Source organism: Cetorhinus maximus, chromosome 1 (assembly GCF_964194155.1).
Source record: "Cetorhinus maximus chromosome 1, sCetMax3.hap1.1, whole genome shotgun sequence".
Lineage (NCBI taxonomy): Eukaryota > Metazoa > Chordata > Chondrichthyes > Lamniformes > Cetorhinidae > Cetorhinus > Cetorhinus maximus.
This window is the reverse complement of record NC_135879.1, coordinates 143,161,611-143,176,097: the sequence shown is the minus strand read 5'-3', so window position 1 is coordinate 143,176,097 and position 14,487 is coordinate 143,161,611. Positions and strand designations below refer to the sequence as shown.

Sequence of the window (14,487 nt, the reverse complement as noted above, 5' to 3'; positions counted from 1 at the left end):
AGACACATCAGCATCCTGCAATAGTGTGGGGCTTATGTTAATTAAAATATTTTCAAGGAACAAATGTAGATGAGCCAACTGCGGTGACTCAGTTAAAAATAATTTCTCTGCTTTTGCCACATTCCCCATATTATTCCATACAGAACGAGAAATTCAGCAACAAGGTATTTTACGATAATGAAGGAGAAACTCCATAGTTTCTAAAGTATACCTTTACTTTGGGTATATCCCATGTTAGTTTTTTTTAAGCAAATTAATGAAGCTTTTAGAAAAGTTTAACAAATTTGCATTTATTATCCTTTTATTGCAGCAAATGATAAATTACAATAACCACAAAACATTACATGGATGAAGTCAATAACTAGGACAATGGTAAACAAATTCCAGCAAGTAGATGTTCAAGGGTGCGAAGTTTCAAATCTTTGTTTTTTGTCTATTCCTGCAAAAAAAATTAAGAATCAAGAACATATACTTACCCCCCCCAATACACAGAAGTTATTTTGGCACAACAAATGAAAAGGGATTAGTTGCATCCTAACTCTCACTAGTGATTTAAAAATAAATTCTGTAGCTATTTCTAATGATTGTTGTCCACAACCATTGTGATGGCACGAACAGGGTGCTGTCACAGTACCTGGCACACAAACAAATAGGAAACATTCCATATTCAATTAATTTGGCCGAATTTCCATTTCTTTAAAAAAATAACTCCATCCCTGAACAAAAACAAACATCGACAGCAATTTCAAAATTCAGTACTATTCTGGCAAAAGCAAAATTACTTTTAAGACTAGAATGTGCATTAAGTATTTTAAAGTGCACAGGTGGTGCTACTTTTCATTCAAATTACTGTACTTTCCACAAACTCAGCAGGGTGAAAGGGTGCATTTCCTAATGAAATACAAAATACCAATATTTTTTCCTTTGAATTGGAGAACCCACTGTCCACTGTGTATCACTAAGAACCGAGCTGTCTTAAACTTCCAACGTTGGAAACAAAAATTAGAAATAAGGTGGTCGTAAATTTAAGGTGAGTCACTGCACTTCAAAGGCGATTCACTGTAAAACACTGATATTGAGACCACATAAAGATTCTACACAAATATGCAAGTCTTCACCTTCAGTTTTCGTTACTTTGCAAGATCTGAAAAATCCCATACAGGAAATCTGAAAAAAAAAAAATTCCTCTCTTTTGGATCCAAGACTTCAATTTGTATTTATGTAGCACCTAAACATAGTAAACCATCCCATCCCAGTCTTCTTGGAGTGCTATGAAACAATATTTTACACTGTTCACAAGAGGATATTAGAGCAAATGAATAAAAGCTTTGACAAAGGTAGAGTTTAAGGAGCGTCTTAGAGAAGGAAGAGAAGTGGGGATGTTTAGGGAGGGAATTCCAGGCTTTACAGTCTTGGCCACTTATCCGCTGAAGTCGCAGCTGCCAAATGTGCAGCAAGTACAATTGGGGATGCTCAAGAGGTTGGAATGGAAAAGCTCAGGAATTTCAGGGTTGGAGGTTAGATACACGAAAGAACAAGAGGGATTTGAAGAGAAGGATGAGTATTAAAAAAATTACAGCTTTGTTTAAGCAGGATCCAATGTAGGTCAGTCAGCAGAGGGATGATGGGTGAATGGGACTTGGTGTGAGTTAGGGCAGCAAAGCTTTGGATGACCTTGTTTACGAGGGTAAACATGGGAGGGTAGCCAGGGGAGTGTTGCAATAGTCGAGTCTAGAGGTAGTAAACGCATAGATAAGGGTTTCAGATGAGTTGAGGCAGGGGCAGATATGGCCCATGGAGGTGGAAATAGGTGGTCTTAAATGATGCCCTGGATACGTGGCTGCAAGCTCATCTCACGATCAAATATAATACACTAAGGTTGTGAACAGTCTGATATAACCTCAGACAGCTGTTAGGGAGGGAGGAGTCAGTGACAAGGGAATGAAGTTTGCAGTTGTGGCAGAAGACAATGGCTTTAATCTTCCCAAAAATCATTGAGGGAAGTTGATGCGCATCCAGTATAGGATCTCATACAAGCAGTGTGACAACTAGAGACACAAGGAGGATTGAGAGGTGGAGGTAAGGAAAAGCTGGGTGCTGTCAGTGTACATGGAAAATTATGCTAGGTTTTCAGATAATATTACCAAGAGACAGCATGTTGATGAGAAACAGGAGGGGGAGTCAAGACTAGATTCCTTGGGGAACACCAGTGGTAATGGCATGAAGCAGGCAGAGAAAACATTGCAGGTTGCAATATTTTGACTACACTGGAACCTGGTGAATGCAGTCCCACAAAGCTGGATAACCGTAGAGAAGCGTTGGAGGAGAATGGTATCGTCAACCATGTTAATGGCTATAAAAGTCAAATTGCTTTGTATTTTGAGAGAATAATGGCCTTGACTTTGATGGAACAATAATGGTGACGCTATCAGTGCTCACCATTATTGAGCAAATCAGACAGCTGCCACAGACTCAAGAGGCTGTATGGCCTACTCATTTCTTAAGGGAAAAATCTTAATTACTGTCAAACAACCTCTGTTGTTCTGAAAATTTACATTCAAAAATGCGGAGATTCCTCCAGGTTGCCATTTAAAATAATTATTTTTTCATTATTCTGTCTATCTTTCTAAATCTCATTTTTCTGCTTCCCTCCGTTTCACTTTTTGTACATAATTTTACATTGAATTAAATATTCTAACTGGTACTTCCTTGTAATGCTTTCGACACTGCGTCGCCATGAGGAAAGTGCCACTCCTTCGTTGCTGACCACAAATCATGGGTCACTATTTTCTCCTGTGTTTTGATAATTTAACTTGTGTGTCTTAAGATGGTCAAAGGTGAATGAAATGTGCAACGTCTTCAAATGTTTGATACCCACCATCTTGCATGCCCGTCAACATTTCTCCAGGTGTACTACTTCATAAACATTGCCTTGTTTAATTCAGTTAATTTCTTTCCTGAGAAAAATAAATTGATGTAATAAGTTACTTATATAAAAACGCATTTCTTGTTTTCCTGTCACCAATCTTCTCCTTCTATTCTATCCTTACCCAATATCCATCTGTCAAACAGCATAGCCAGGAAACAATCAGAAGCAGCAAACACAATCAATTTCCACCCCCCCCACAATCTGTAAAGGTAACTAGTGCAATAACCAGCACACCAGCTAAGGGACAGCTAAATCATCACAGAACAAAGGTCAATTCTTGGACCTTTCCCTTTTGCAATGGTTCAGCTATTCACTACCCTGGACAAGATCCCACCTTGAAAGAAAATCCATTAAAAAAACACAAATTAACTCACCACTTACAATGAGTTTGGGAAAACCAATAAGCTATTATGCAAATGCATGTCTTACTTTAACTGGTAATGCTACCAGGTGAACATTTTCTCTGCAAAATGCAGTCAGTATGAACAATGACAAAATTAATGTTTGTTCCTCCCGACAGGATCCAAAGCATTGATAATCCATTTGCTTTGGGTTTGAGAGAGAGTTTTATCTCCCCCTTTATGTTGGCCATTTGAGACACTGCCTGTCTTAGATGGGCAAAGCTATTAAGGGGTACAGAATGATGCTTCCACGTATTCAAGTGTTTGATTCCTCCACATACCTCAATGTTCCTCCAGGTGTATTTTTAAGCATCCTTTTTCTGGTTCGGTTTATCTATTTGCGAAAAACAAAATACTTTTGTTCACAGGTGCCAGCAGCTGCTCGATGACAGGATATCAAAGCAGATCAAGTACGAACTATGACGAAAAGCCCACAGAACACTAACTGCTTAGCAAAGTCTGATGTTAGTCATCCAAAGATTTCAGTCTGTTATGGTGAACTCCAAATTGGGTTTGAAGTTATCTATTTTTTCCCTTAGCTATATAGTGAATAATAATATAGCTGTTCCTCCCGACAGGATCCAAAGCATTGATAATCCTTTTGCTTTGGGTTTGAGAGAGAAAATTTTGTCTCCCCCTTTATCTTGGCCATTTAAGACACCGTCTGTCTTAGATGTGCAAAGCTGGGAAGGGGTATAGCAATAAATATTTTTGATACATGTTTGAATTTTCCTTCGTCCCCATACCCCTATTTCTCCAGGAATATTTATTTCAATATTGCTGAAAAGAGACATGTTGCCAAATCTTTTCATCTTGCACTCTTCAGGACAAACACAAGAATGCCAAATTTCAAATTGTCACAACAATATATACTCGAGAGGAAAAGGGTGCTGATTGTTTGGCAAGTTGGCTCTGATTGGCCAAGGCTTGGTCATGGAGAAAGCAGAACTATAGGTGTTCTAAGTTCCCGAGTAACTCAAGGACACAAGGCTTGAACATATTCCTTTGATTTGCAAAGAATGGGTACCTGTGTATGAACGTATGTCTTTTCTGGCGAGTGTAAATGAGCCACATTACAAACTTAACTGATTGTTGTAAATTGGTTGTTGAGGCATTCTTTACCTGTGCATGAAGGTGTTTGTCTATTTGCATATGGAAAAAGAGACCCCAAATGCCTGCTTGTGATCCCTGCTACAACATTGGTTTGCCATGAGGCAGCCAGCACCAGGATTAATGTTAACTGTCATTTCTAAAAGGCAAATTATTATTCATACCTCACTATACAATATCCATCATGTTAGTTATTCACCACTCCTTTCAAATGTATATACAGCCTGTGTGAACAAAACAAATTAGGTTAGAAACAAAGGATATGAATGGTTAACACATATTTCATTGCAAAAATTCTTCTAGATTTTGCATGCCTCAAATTCCAACTATTTCACATGCTACTTATCAGCTATCTACTACAGCTTTTTAAATCATATTTAGCACTCGGCACACGTACTTGCAAAATTCTATTGCATTTAAATTTGGCTGAGCTCTGCACAGAGCATGTCAGGATATACCTCACTGCACACACCTGCGTTATGCAAGTTCTCTTCTCAGAAGCAAGTTCAAACTGGCCTGCAATAGCACCATGGACACAACATAAAACTGCCTAAAGACCACATGCAAACAAGGTTAAACCCATACGGGAGACAGAGTGCTTTGCAAAGTCTGATGGCAGCCGCCCAAAATACACAATCTCAGTTTGCTACAGTGAACTTTACACATATTTGAACAATGATTCTTTTCAAGATAATTATAGTCGATACAGAATATAGCTGTACCTCTCGACAGGATCCAAAGCAATGACAGTCTATTTGCTTTGGGTTTAAGAGAGGAATCATCTACCCTTCTGTGTTATCCACCTATGACACTGCCTGTCTTAGATGGGCAATAATGGAGGGGGAGGCAAAATAACAAAATCCAAATGGTTCTCCCCCCAGTCATACCTCAAGGCAATTTTTTCAGATGCATTTTTCTTATGCCCATTGTTTCTGTTCTGTTCACTCCATCCCTCTGCAAATGGAGAAAATAAAGTTACTGATATACCAGCAAACAACCAAATTTAGGTCTTCACAAATCAAGTCAACAAAACTAATTAATCTGGAAATCTTGCATTGGAATTTGATTCAAAAGCCAGCTTGCAGTAATGAATTAAGGACAGCTAGAAAGAAATATGTTCCACTCGACAGGATCCAAAACATTGACAATTCCTTTGCCTTGGGTTTGAGAGAGAAAATTATCTACCCTTCTGTATTGGCCACCTAAGACACTGTCCGTCTTGGATGGGCAAAGCTGAAGAGGGGCACATGGACATTCTTATCTGATCGTGCACTCAGATTTATTATTGTAAATATTGTATATTTATTAATATTCATCAATCCAATAGACCCTATATATTGTTTAAGGGGGATGGAGCAGGCAAAGCTGGATAGAAGGCCAGCGACAGGTGGAAGCACAGGAGAGATTGACAAAGGTGTCATGAACAAAAGGACAAAAGTGTGTTAATAGTAGTGGTACTGGCTAAAGGATGGTGGCATTAAGAAAGCAGAATGTGGCCTTACCTTAGCGCCCCCATTGGCACCTCCTTTAGCCAGTACCACTACTATTAACACCCCTTTGTCCTTTTGTTCCTGACATCACTGTCAATCTCTCCTTTGCCTCCACCTAGCGCTGGCCTTTAAATTTCATCACATTTTTACTTCTCTTTAGCTCTGAAAAAGAGTCACCCAGACTTGAAATCCGGACTCTGTTTCTCTCTCCACAGATGCTGTCAGACCTGCTGAGTTTTTCCAGCATTTTTTGTTTTTGTTTCAGATTTCCAGCATCCCAGTATTTAGCTTTTATTATGGAACCTATATATTTCCTGTATATAAACAAAACTTTCCCCTAACACTTTAAACCACATGAACCAAAAGCATAAATTGGGCTCTGAAGAAGTGTCATAAGGACCCGAAACAATTAACTCTGATTCTGAAGTGCTTTTGTCGCTAAACAATTAAGAATACACACAGCTATCTGTTTCTGAACCACAGCTTCCTGTGCAAAAAACAGAAGGTTCCTTTATTCCTTATTCTACACCAGAGGGCAATACATCCAGGACTTAGCACACCCTGTCAGGTTTTTTTATATAACACTTCTTTTTAACTAAAATGACCTTTTACAAACTTCACATCTCCTCACCCCTTAGCCAGGAACAAATCAGTCAGGTGGTTTGCAGATTCGCTTTGATCTAGAGAGGAATGTTAGCTTAGGCATCTCAGTTTGTTTGCTTATACATGGAAGGTTCTGCTGTTCCACTTGTTTCTGTTCAGGGTCTAACAGTTGCAGCTACAGGTTTGTCAGTTGAATCAAGTCAGGTTTCGCCAACTGGAGCAGACGTTTCCCAGAAACCTTCCACTGTGACTCTCATGCCATGTCCGTCCTTGGCTTGCTGCATTGTTCCAGTGAAGCTTAACGCAAACTGGAGGAACAGCACCTCATCTTCCGACTAGGCACTTTACAGCCTTCCGGACTGAACATTGACTTCAACAACTTCAGATCATGAACTCTCTCCCCCATCCCCACCCCCTTTCTGAACTCCCTTTTTCCAATAATTTATAATTTTTTTACATATATATTTCTTTTCCCACCTATTGCCATTATTTTTAAAATGTATTTCCATCCATTGTTTTATCTCTACCTTTTAGCCTATTTCAATCCCTTCCCCCCACCCCACCCCCACTAGGGCTATCTGTCACTTGCTCGACCTGCTTTCTACCCTTAATGTCATCATTAGCACATTCCTCAGCTAATATCACCACCGTCAACACCTCTTTGTCCTTTTGTCTATGACATCTTTGGCAATCTCTTCTTTGCCTCCACCTATCACTGACCCTCTATCCAGCTCTACCTGTCCCACACCTCTTCAACCACCTCATTTCTTTGTTCTGATGAAGAGTCATACGGACTCGAAATGTTAACTGTAGTCCTCTCCGCAGATGCTGTCAGACCTGCTGAGTTTTTCCAGGTATTTTTGTTTTAGTTATACAAGTAACTTGTTATACAATCCAGTTATATTAATCTGTTTTCTGGTGATTCTCCGAATTCCCTGCAATTCTTTGAATAGTGATACAAGGATTTCCAACGTTTAGCAGGACAGACAGAAGGGGGCTTTGGTTAAAATCTCATCTGCAAGATGATGCCTCAGACAATGCAGCACTCTCTGTACTGCACTGAAGTGTCAGAAAGATTATGTGTTGAAATCCTGGGATAAACTTGTTGCATAAGAGGGGTCAGGTTGTTCAAGTTTGTTCATCAACATGTGAAGTGTTATACCACCGTCAATCTCTCTTCAAGGAAAGCCCCTCATATTCCACCATAGCCTCCTGTCTAAACCAGCGACCCCATAGTTACTGAATCTCCATAGATTATTCCTGCATTCATTTGGCATTTTCTACTTTAAAATAAACTTTTCAAGCCTCATCATCTCCCAGGTGATTTAGTCAGCAAAATTTCCTCCCTCAATGGTTTAACCCCAGTCATTGGGTACCAAGGTGACGGACTTGATCCAGTATGTTCTCTACTTCAGGACACCAACGCGAACATTAAGCACCCCCAGATCACAGTGTTAGGTGTAGAGTAAAAAGTTCTTTCTGGTCTGACAACAATGTGCCTCAGTGGCAGTCTCAGAACAGCATCCATGCTGTACCAGTGCAGCATCTTTCCATTTACCATCCCAATCATTTGTAGGCCTTAATGATATTACAAATTAATATAATTTTTGAACCAATCTTGTGCTGTGTTCACGTTCATTAGGTGAACCAAACATTTCACAAGAAATAAAAGTCTCCTCTCCACTTCAGGTTGCATGGTGAAAGACCAGTGTCTAACCCATACAACCACCTAGTCCTGCCATATCCTCCATTGTAATTCATTCATTTCAAATGACAAACAGCATGCAAATTTTTTTTAAATGTGTCATTTTTTTAACAATCATATATCGAGCTGTATTAAAAACAGTATCACGATTTTTAGCAATAATCTAATTACTTTATTTTTATCAATGCTCACCTACCTGCACATTATTCAATTCCATGCATATTTGGGGATTTGCAGCTCCTTCAGGTCACCAGTCCCAATCTCCATTCCTCTAATTTCCCGGTCCTTTAATGGAAACATCAAAACATCTTGATAATTTAATTCACCAAACCTGCTCGGTTTGACGTTCTCACCTTCATTTATCGACCTCCTTCCCTAAAGTTGAAACTCGAGTAAATTCACTGCAGAGGAAGTAGCTGAGACACCACGAGGCACTAGATAAAAACAGCAAATGAGGGGCCCTGGCCCTCAGCTGCAGCCCGAGCCCCGGAAAGGCGATTCACCATCAATCCCCCACCCCCCAAAACAGCCCACGGCTTTCCCGGCAGCAGGAATTCCCCCTCTCTCCATCGAGTGGACGGAGTGAGTCCGAGCCCAGGCCGGGCCGCATGGGCGAGCCCAGCCCCAGCCGAGCCGCATGGGCGAGCTCAGCCCCAGGCCGGGCCGAGCCGCATGGGCGAGCCCAGCCCTAGGCCGGGCCGAGCCGCATGGGCGAGCTCAGCCCTAGGCCAGGCCGAGCCGCATGGGCGAGCCCAGCCCCAGCCGAGCCGCATGGGCGAGCTCAGCCCCAGGCCGGGCCGGGCCGAATGGGCGAGCCCAGCCCTAGGCCAGGCCGAGCCGCATGGGCGAGCCCAGCCCTAGGCCGGGCCGAGCCCAGCCCAGCCCCAGCCGAGCTGCATGGGCGAGTCAAGCCCCAGGCCGGGCCGCATGGGCGAGCCGAGCCCCAGGCCGGGCCGCATGGGCGAGTCGAGCCCCAGGCCGGGCCGCATGGGCGAGCCGAGCCCTAGGCCGGGCCGCATGGGCGAGCCGAGCCCCAGGCCGGGCCGCATGGGCGTGTCGAGCCCCAGGCCGGGCCGCATGGGCGAGCCGAGCCCCAGGCCGGGCCGCATGGGCGAGCCGAGCCCCAAGCCGGGCCGCATGGGCGAGCCGAGCCCCAGGCCGGGCCCCATGGGCGAGCCGAGCCCCAGGCCGCACTCGGCCTTCGCCTTACCGAATGGGCCGCTTTACTGCTCATTCTCCTCCTGTAGCCGGTGTGGGTTACACCGCGGCAGCCGCTCGGCTCGGGATCTCCCGACCTCCTCAACACGCGGTCAATGCTCAAGGACCCAGATCTCAGCAACAGGAGCGAACTCATCCAGAGCCCTCGACATCCAACAGCACAAGGAAAAGGCAGAGCCACGGCACACCGCCTCCTGTGACAGCCCGTGTAGGCGGAACCACAGAAGCCCCGCCTCCTGTGACAGCCCGTGTGGGCGGAACCATAGAAGCCCCGCCTCCTGTGACGGCCGAAGTGGGTCTTTGGAGCAGTAACTAAAAATGCTGGAATAACTCAGCAGGCCCGGCAGCATCTGTGGCAAGCGAAACAGACACAACTTCAGAACTAAAGAGAAGTAGGAGGTTTGTCTTCTAAGTTTGCTTTGACGAGATCTCACACTGCACTCTGAATAGGCCTTCAATGTTGAGTTGATCAATGTTTTACATAGAAGCATCTTAGAACCATAGAAAAGTTACAGTACAGAAGGAGGCCATTCGGCCCATCGTGTCCATGCCAGCCCGAGGACACCCAGGTGCCCTTTCTAATCCCACCTTCCTGCACCCGGCCCATAGCCCTGCAGCTTACAGCACTTAAGGTGCAGATCCAAGTACTTTTTAAAAGAGTTGAGAGTTTCGCCCTCTACCACCAACTCAGGCAGCGAATTCCAAACACCCACTACCCTCTGCGTAAAAAAGTTCTTCCTCATGTCCCCCCTACACCTTCTGCCACTTATCTTCAATCTATGTCCCCTGGTTCTAGAATTCTCCACCAAGGGAAACAATTTTATCCTGTCCACATGTTGAGTTGATCAATGTTGAGTGCTGGACCAATTATCTTGGTTGGTCCTGAACATAACAGCATAAGAAATAGGAGTAGGGGTAGGCTGTTTAACCCATCCATCCTGCTCCAGCATTCAATAAGATCATGGCTGACCTGATTGTGGCTTCAACTCCACTTTCCTCCCAACCCCATAACTGTTGACTCCCTTATAGATCAAAAATTTGTCTAACACAGCACTGAATATATTCAGTGACTCAGCCTAACCACTACTTATTGTGGGAGAGAATTCCAAAGACGCTGGGAGATGAAATTTCTCCTCATCCCTGTCATAAATGGGAGGCTCCCTAATTTTAAACTGATTCCTGTAGCATACCACTTGTTACAGTTAGCTAATTGAAAATCATCTATTTATCCCAACTCTGTTTCTGGTTAGTTAGCCAATCCTGTATCCTTGCAAATATATACTCCCAACATCCGCACTATATTGTGCAGTAACCTTTGAGGTGCCACCTTATTGAATGCCTTTTGGAAATGCAAATATACTACATCTGCAGCTTCCCCTTTATCCACATTGCTTGTGACAACCTCAAAGAATTCTAATATATTTGTCAAACACAATTGCCCTTTCAGAAAACCAGGTTGACTTTGCCTGATGTATTGTGATTTTCTAAATGTTCTACAACTACTTCCTTAATAATGGATTCTTACATTTTCCCAATGTTACACTAGTTGACCTATAGTTTCCTGCTTTCTGTCTCCCTCCTTTCTTGAATAGAGTTGTTACATTTGTGGTTTTTCCAATCCACTGTAACCTTTCCTGAATCAAAGGGAGTTTGGAAGTTTACAACCAATGCATCCACTATCTCTGCAGCCACTTTTTAAAGACCTGTCTTTATACCATTCTAATTTCCTTTATATAAGTTTAAGACTCTAGGTTCCGACCTACATTTCTCACCCTCAGACTGAATGTGAAATTCTATCATGTTATGATCACTTTTACCAAGAGGTTCCTTTACTATGAAATCCTGCCTCATTATACAATATCAGGTCTAAAATAGCCTGTCCTCTGGTTGGTTCCAGAACACATTGTTCTAAGAAACTGTCCCAAATACACGCTATGAACTCCTCCTCCAGGCTAACTTTGCCAAGTTGATTAATCTATTTGAAGATCAAAATAGCCCATAATTATTGCAGTTCTTTTCCTACAAGTCCACATTATTTATTGATTTATACTCTGTCCTACAGTGTAGCTACTGTTAGGGGGGCCTATAAATTACTCCGACCAGTGGCTTTGCTTTGCTATTTCTGATCTCCACCCAAACTGATTCCACATCCTAATGCTCTGAACCAAGATAATTTCTCATTTCTGTACTGATCTCATTGTTTGTTAACAGAGCTACCTTACCTCCTTTTCCTTTCTTCTTGCAAAGCTGGACAAGGAAGGCAGGTGAAGGCTGGAAGGGGGGTGAGGATGGGGAATCAGTTTGTGGGGATGATAATGGGTGTCGGCTCTGATGGGAGGTGGATCATGATAGGGTTCAGGGCAGCAGGGGAAGGCTCAAGAGTGACAGAGGGGAGAGGAATGGTGCGATTGAGTGAGTCTATGTTGATGAGGGGAAGTTGGTGGATCACAGGGGGAGGGTAGAAGGTGGCGGAGTGAGTTTGAAAGGTGATGCACACCATTTGTCCAAACTGACATTGACAATGCAGTTAGTCAGTCAATGAGATCCCTTGAGGTGGGAGAACGGTCTTTTCAGTTGGGTGAAGTTCAAGGTCAGCACAAGTGGCCGACTAAAGGGACATCCTAATCATTATGTCAAAGATGCTCAGCTGTGTTCTCCTCTCTATGGTAAGGCCCACATAGCAGCAGGTTTGTTCCTGACTCATGGGTCTCATAACATCAATATCCCAGCAAGACGTGGAGCTGCCATTCATTCTGTGCCATTTGCCATAGGCTGCAGGCAGAGTTGGGAGGGAGATGGATGCCTCCAAGGGGCATGGCTGGCGGAGAGCAGCCAACTCGCGACTCCAAATTTCCATCCTCCCGGGCGAATGGTCATGGCTGACAAGGGGGCAGCAGTTCTATGCTGCCAAGACAATGGTCTCTCTATAGACTTTCGAGTGTCATGGAGACAAGTGAAAAGTGTCCGTGTGAGGTTTCTTGCACCTGGCTCTTATCACCCTAGTCAAAGAGCAATGTCCCCATACACATTAATATATGAACAAGAAGAACACCCATCTCTGGTCCTCCAGGATGTCCTTTATCTGGAAGGAGTGGGATGGGCATGCCATGTTTAGAGGAAGGCCAGGTGAAGGGCTTCGCACTGGCCTGCTAGCTTTGAGATGAATAAGTAAAAGACATACTCACTTAACGTATCACCTCAATTCATTCACACATCCACCGAGGCATCGATGATGCAGGCTGCAGGCAACCTTGGTATTGGCTGTCATCTAGCTGGGGAGAAGAAGGGCTGATCGCAGGTTGGCACAGGGCCAGGAAGAGCAAGGGCCTGAGCAGTAAGAGGCAGCGGGGCTTCTATAATGTCACGAGGCTGGGGAATATAGACCTCTGCAACGGTGAGCGTTGGCCCAACCATGGGCGTATCGCCGGAAGTGCTATTATTGTTATGATCACAGCAGATGTTAATTGCTGAGCAAACCAAATCCCAGAGGGAAGGGGTATGGCTTTCGGGCCATACCCTTTTTTTTGTATTCTGAAAACGAGAAGAGAACATACTGATCTCAGCAGCAAGAAGTCTAGATTTTAAAATTTATAAGTAAAAATTTTATTAACAAGAAGAAAACTGAATTCCGCAAGATTACAGTTACACAGTTAAAATTGGTCTTACAAAACATCTCCCAAAAGACTCCCTACTTGGTCAGACCCACAAGTAAACACCTTTCAGGCAACACTGTTGAAGGGTCATGTGGACTCGAAACGTCAACTCTTTTCTTCTCCACCGATGCTGCCAGACCTGCTGAGTTTTTCCAGGTAATTCTGTTTTTGTTTTGGACTCCCTTATAGATGTTTAACTATAAAAATCTGGTAATACTGCCCAAGGCAAACTGCTGTAGCTTTAATAAAGGCATACCACGTGACCTCTTAAACGCTCTTCCACTCTGCCTTGGAAATCCAAGACTTCAGAACAAAGCTTTTTCAGCCCAAGACTTCTGGCTTGTCTGGATGACTGATTCAAACTGCACCTTCTCTCAGCCAAGAGCTGTTTCCAGGAGATCTTCTTCACATAGCCAACAGCCAACCCAACAGCCCACCAAGCTCTGCACAGTAACTCTAAAATACCTTTCCCCCCCTTTCATCTCAGGTTCCATTGTTCTCACACCTCTTTGAAACTCAAATCCTACCAAATATAAAATTTTTCATGTTTCTATTTTGTCTCTGCTTCCAGATCAATAAAATGTAATATACCCTCTTCTGTTTACCAATGGAAATCCTGTAAAATGCAAAAATGTTTCCTGTCACCTCTGACTTCCCTTTGATGTTCAAACAAACTCTCAACTTATCTAAAAATGCAAATATTAGATCCAGCCTATTTACTTGTACCTCAACCCACCACAATATCATATTACAAATGAACAACCTAACGTCTCTACTCTTTCAAGTCTTAATCTCCTTGACAACCTGTCTACAGTAACCTTTCTCCAGCTTAATTAAATCATTTACACATGCAAACACACACAACCTTCTTCAAAGAATAACACAATATTGCCCAAAATTATTTTTTTAAAAATCCATTCTCGCATTATCTAGAGATGAGCGAAAGGCAATACTGGAGGCACCTTATATGTTCCGGGATGTGATTGCTCACATCAGCGAGCTTCTCCAATATGAGCTATGGCTGCAAGGACTCTGGAGAAGTAGTGTGGAGCTCCAGGCCTGCAATGAATGAACATCTGTCCAGGTGTAGTTCAAATATGGCACCAGTACCTTTGACCACATGAGGTAACAGTGGAATGGGCAACTTCCTGCCCGCCCAGCCACAAAATTCACTAAGCTCATTGTGGATGCATAATTAATGAGCTCAGAAACAGGCATGGCAGGTCTTGCAGCATTCAGCCACATCAGACCACAGGCGAGGCTAGTGAAAGCGCTTACTGATGTGGGTTAAGGTTTTACAGGTACCCACATGTCCAGCCATCTGAATAGCAATGGGCAATTTTTAGAATCTTATTCTGGCAGTGCTACAATCTGGTGG

At 43.2% G+C, this 14,487-nt stretch overlaps 1 long non-coding RNA gene and 4 other non-coding genes across 7 annotated transcripts; all 5 read right to left on the bottom strand.

Annotated features, from left to right (window-relative positions):
• Window positions 1-274: 274 nt before the first annotated feature.
• Window positions 275-9,670, bottom strand: LOC144684198 (uncharacterized). Of its 3 annotated transcripts, none has more exons than XR_013577446.1 (7): window positions 9,449-9,670; window positions 8,435-8,523; window positions 5,328-5,394; window positions 4,605-4,664; window positions 3,612-3,664; window positions 2,879-2,957; window positions 275-439 (listed from the first exon to the last, which is right to left on the bottom strand). It is a non-coding gene; the product is annotated as an uncharacterized LOC144684198 (long non-coding RNA). The 3 variants fall into 3 exon arrangements; XR_013577448.1 differs by lacking the exon at window positions 8,435-8,523 and adding an exon at window positions 8,592-8,672 and having other exon boundaries at window positions 9,449-9,638; XR_013577454.1 differs by lacking the exon at window positions 9,449-9,670 and having other exon boundaries at window positions 8,431-8,523.
• LOC144688925 (small nucleolar RNA SNORA26) lies at window positions 3,432-3,550 on the bottom strand. Its single transcript, XR_013578508.1, has one exon. It is a non-coding gene; the product is annotated as a small nucleolar RNA SNORA26 (small nucleolar RNA).
• Window positions 3,891-4,011, bottom strand: LOC144688933 (small nucleolar RNA SNORA26). The gene has a single exon (XR_013578511.1). It is a non-coding gene; the product is annotated as a small nucleolar RNA SNORA26 (small nucleolar RNA).
• On the bottom strand, window positions 5,155-5,272 carry LOC144688920 (small nucleolar RNA SNORA26). Its single transcript, XR_013578507.1, has one exon. It is a non-coding gene; the product is annotated as a small nucleolar RNA SNORA26 (small nucleolar RNA).
• On the bottom strand, window positions 5,553-5,671 carry LOC144688929 (small nucleolar RNA SNORA26). The gene has a single exon (XR_013578510.1). It is a non-coding gene; the product is annotated as a small nucleolar RNA SNORA26 (small nucleolar RNA).
• Window positions 9,671-14,487: the final 4,817 nt, after the last annotated feature.